The sequence below is a fragment of the Nothobranchius furzeri genome, chromosome 2 (genome assembly GCF_043380555.1).
Source record: "Nothobranchius furzeri strain GRZ-AD chromosome 2, NfurGRZ-RIMD1, whole genome shotgun sequence".
Lineage (NCBI taxonomy): Eukaryota > Metazoa > Chordata > Actinopteri > Cyprinodontiformes > Nothobranchiidae > Nothobranchius > Nothobranchius furzeri.
This window is the reverse complement of record NC_091742.1, coordinates 95,062,327-95,067,369: the sequence shown is the minus strand read 5'-3', so window position 1 is coordinate 95,067,369 and position 5,043 is coordinate 95,062,327.

Below are 5,043 nucleotides of genomic sequence, written 5' to 3'. Positions count from 1 at the left end.
CTGTTTGAGTCTGGCTCTGTTTGGACCTTCTACTAACACTGGCTGTTAGGACCAGCCTAATCTGAGTTTATATGCTCAGATACATCTAGGGATGGGTACCTTTGACGTTTGAATCGACATGGTACCAATTCCCGGTACCTACGAATCGGTACCGGTACTTAACGGTACCAATTTTTGATACTTTTGAGTGTTTAATAATTGTTTAAATCACTTTTCTAATTAACTATATATTATTTTCCCGTTATAACTATATTTGATTAATATCATGCTAATAAGACACAACAGATTGTATTTTATATTGTGGTGTTGTACACAACTCTTCAACATGAAAACCTTTAACAACTGTTTCCAAATGAAGCAAAAACAAACCCAGCTCCATGGACTCCTAATCCTCTCCTAATCCCTCTGGAATAACTGATGAGGAGACCATGTGTTATAAACTACAAATGGAACTAAAGCAACCGTTCGTGTTTTAATATTGTGGTGTTTCACTAACGAAACCAGCTCCGGCCGCTCCTGTTCTTCTCCTTTCCCCTCTGGACAAACCGTCATGGTGGTCCTTGTAGTTTTATAAACGGTGTCATGGTGGTCCTTGTAGTTTTATAAACGGTGTCATGGTGGTCCTTGTAGTTTTATAAACGGTGTCATGGTGGTCCTTGTAGTTTTATAAACGGTGTCATGGTGGTCCTTGTAGTTTTATAAACGCTGTCATGGTGGTCCTTGTAGTTTTATAAACGCTGTCATGGTGGTCCTTGTAGTTTTATAAACGGTGTCATGGTGGTCCTTGTAGTTTTATAAACGCTGTCATGGTGGTCCTTGTAGTTTTATAAACGCTGTCATGGTGGTCCTTGTAGTTTTATAAACGGTGTCATGGTGGTCCTTGTAGTTTTATAAACGCTGTCATGGTGGTCCTTGTAGTTTTATAAACGGTGTCATGGTGGTCCGCTGTCATGGTGGTCCTTGTAGTTTTATAAACGCTGTCATGGTGGTCCTTGTAGTTTTATAAACGCTGTCATGGTGGTCCTTGTAGTTTTATAAACGCTGTCATGGTGGTCCTTGTAGTTTTATAAACGGTGTCATGGTGGTCCTTGTAGTTTTATAAACGGTGTCATGGTGGTCCTTGTAGTTTTATAAACGCTGTCATGGTGGTCCTTGTAGTTTTATAAACGGTGTCATGGTGGTCCTTGTAGTTTTATAAACGCTGTCATGGTGGTCCTTGTAGTTTTATAAACGGTGTCATGGTGGTCCTTGTAGTTTTATAAACGGTGTCATGGTGGTCCTTGTAGTTTTATAAACGGTGTCACGGTGGTCCTTGTAGTTTTATAAACGGTGTCACGGTGGTCCTTGTAGTTTTATAAACGGTGTCACGGTGGTCCTTGTAGTTTTATAAACGGTGTCACGGTGGTCCTTGTAGTTTTATAAACGGTGTCACGGTGGTCCTTGTAGTTTTATAAACGGTGTCACGGTGGTCCTTGTAGTTTTATAAACGGTGTCACGGTGGTCCTTGTAGTTTTATAAACGGTGTCACGGTGGTCCTTGTAGTTTTATAAACGGTGTCACGGTGGTCCTTGTAGTTTTATAAACGGTGTCACGGTGGTCCTTGTAGTTTTATAAACGGTGTCACGGTGGTCCTTGTAGTTTTATAAACGGTGTCACGGTGGTCCTTGTAGTTTTATAAACGGTGTCACGGTGGTCCTTGTAGTTTTATAAACGGTGTCACGGTGGTCCTTGTAGTTTTATAAACGGTGTCACGGTGGTCCTTGTAGTTTTATAAACGGTGTCACGGTGGTCCTTGTAGTTTTATAAACAGTGTCACGGTGGTCCTTGTAGTTTTATAAACGGTGTCACGGTGGTCCTTGTAGTTTTACAAACGGTGTCACGGTGGTCCTTGTAGTTTTACAAACGGTGTCACGGTGGTCCTTGTAGTTTTACAAACGGTGTCACGGTGGTCCTTGTAGTTTTACAAACGGTGTCACGGTGGTCCTTGTAGTTTTACAAACGGTGTCACGGTGGTCCTTGTAGTTTTACAAACGGTGTCACGGTGGTCCTTGTAGTTTTACAAACGGTGTCACGGTGGTCCTTGTAGTTTTACAAACGGTGTCACGGTGGTCCTTGTAGTTTTACAAACGGTGTCACGGTGGTCCTTGTAGTTTTACAAACGGTGTCACGGTGGTCCTTGTAGTTTTACAAACGGTGTCACGGTGGTCCTTGTAGTTTTACAAACGGTGTCACGGTGGTCCTTGTAGTTTTACAAACGGTGTCACGGTGGTCCTTGTAGTTTTACAAACGGTGTCACGGTGGTCCTTGTAGTTTTATAAACGGTGTCACGGTGGTCCTTGTAGTTTTACAAACGGTGTCACGGTGGTCCTTGTAGTTTTATAAACGGTGTCACGGTGGTCCTTGTAGTTTTATAAACGGTGTCACGGTGGTCCTTGTAGTTTTATAAACGGTGTCACGGTGGTCCTTGTAGTTTTATAAACGGTGTCACGGTGGTCCTTGTAGTTTTACAAACGGTGTCACGGTGGTCCTTGTAGTTTTATAAACGGTGTCACGGTGGTCCTTGTAGTTTTATAAACGGTGTCACGGTGGTCCTTGTAGTTTTATAAACGGTGTCACGGTGGTCCTTGTAGTTTTATAAACGGTGTCACGGTGGTCCTTGTAGTTTTATAAACAGTGTCATGGTGGTCCTTGTAGTTTTATAAATGGTGTCACGGTGGTCCTTGTAGTTTTATAAACTGCTAATTACACCGAAGCAAACATCTCTGCTGTGAGCTACATTTACTGTATCTTTTTTCCTTTTGCCGTTCATTTTCTAACTGTTTATTTTTCCTACTCGGAAGTTGGAATTTTCGAGGAGAAAGCGAATGCGCCGTTAGCTATGTACACAAAAGCTAAACTATCAAGCTAACGTGATCTTAAACAGTTTATTTTGCCGCGGGAGCAGATTAAGATGCCTCGAACTCAGATCGTTGTCTCTGCTTTCATCACCACCCGACAGCACATCGCATTCAGTGAAGTGAAGTCAAACTTTAGAGCGTGTTCGCTTTCTTCTAGTCGGAATTTCGGCGTTCCGTGGTGAAAGCGGACGCGCCGTTAGCTAACTGTGGCATGGGAGTTAAGTGCTCGCCCCATAATCGGAAGGTTGCAGGTTTGAGCCCCACTCAGTCTGTCGCTGTCGTTGTGTCCTTGGGCAAGACACTTAACAGTCCTTGCCTGCTGGTGGTGGTCGGAGGGACCGGTGGGGCCCGTGTACGACAGCCTCGCCTCTGTCAGTGTGCCCCAGGTCAGCTGTGGCTGCATCGTAGCTCATCGCCACCAGTGTGTGAATGTGTGAATGACTGATTGTGTTGTAAAGCGACTTGGGGGGTTCCCAAAAGGCGCCATATCAAATACAGGCCATTTACTATTTATTTACATAATCTTACACTGTTTATTTTGCTGCTGGAGCCGATTAGGATGCCTCATACTGGGATGCTTAGGAAGGAGATTCCTATACTGCAGCTGTGGATCTCATTCCTGAGCAGTTTCAGTCGAGGTCACACCTTCCTGCATCTACCCAACACGACTCCCTCTCAACAGAGGGTAGAGAGAAGGGGTACTCAGAGTAGTGTCTGCTCATTCTAGTTAAAGTTGCTTTCACATAAATCTTTTGTTTTCTTATTTTTAACTCAAATTTGTTTATGAAATGTTATAATTTTATGATTTTATTATTTCTGATGTTAATCTATTTCTGTTTTGATATCATTATGATTTAATGACTGTTTCATTTTGTTTTGATCCATGTGAAGCACTTTGTGATTCTGTCTGTGATGAGTGCTATAGAAATACTATGTACTTACTACTTACTTACTTTATTGATTAGGTATGTAACCATCACAATACAAACTAACAGAAGTAGAAGAAAGCATATTAAACTTTGCAATAACACAGAAAACATACCATTTGATGCATTTTTTGTAGCAACAGAATGTTTTCAACATGTCAAAGATGCATAAAAAAGGCTGAATTTAGAAGTAATGTGGTTGAGATAATAAAGAACAGCAAGATAGAAGATAGTAGCGTTACAGAAGAAGAGAACAGCCATGACAGCGTGGACACCTCATTATTCTGCTGGCAGGTAAAGGAATCACTACAGTGATAATGGACAAAGAAAAGTACAAACAACAGATGGAACAGATTCTCGAGGAAACAAATAAAAGAAAAAATGATCCAACACAACACATTAACTCATTCACTGCCAGCCGTTTCCTGATCAGTAAAGCTTTTTGCTGCTAGCGTTTTTCAGCGCTTTTACTGTTTTTTTTAAAGTCACAGAACGTTGCGCGCTAGGATGATGTCAACCCTAAAACTACCAAAACAAAGAGGAGACTCACCTCGTACGTCAGGAAGAATCAGAGCGTTTAGAGCTTTATTCGGACTTTCATAATCCGTCGTCGAAGCTTTTCCGGTTCGCGCCTCACTTTTTTTTACAGCAGCGACCCAAAACGATCTCCTAACACATGGATTTTCTGCTTCCTGATCACGTGACGTGTGACGTACGCAGATGCAACAGTTAGAAAAAGACTAGCAGGACATAAGTGTGGAGTACTAATTATGATGCAAACTAGGCAATAAAGCTTGCATATGAGAAACCGGACGCCAGTATAGAACAGAGACAAGAGTGTGAGAAAGAAGCTAATCAAAGACACACAAGAGGGGCACGTTTGAAGTCATATGGAAGCTGAAGAGCAGCTTCACCGTGTTTGGTTCTGACCCGGTTCTACCAGCTGACCGCTTCCTAAGGATCTCAGAGCCCTGCTGGTCTTATATACAGCGGGGTTTCCCCCAGCGCTTTATTAGCCTGGCGGCCCGCCAGGCTAAGCGTCATGCCCCGCCCCCCTCCCCGACCCTACTGTGTCCGCTGACACGAACGGCGTAACAAAACTAGAGCCCTCCATCAGCTGATACTGGTGAGAAACAGCAGCTGAACATGTACAACCCCCCACCCCCGCTCTCACAGAGGAGCGCTGCGGGACGGAGCGCACACACACACACACATACACA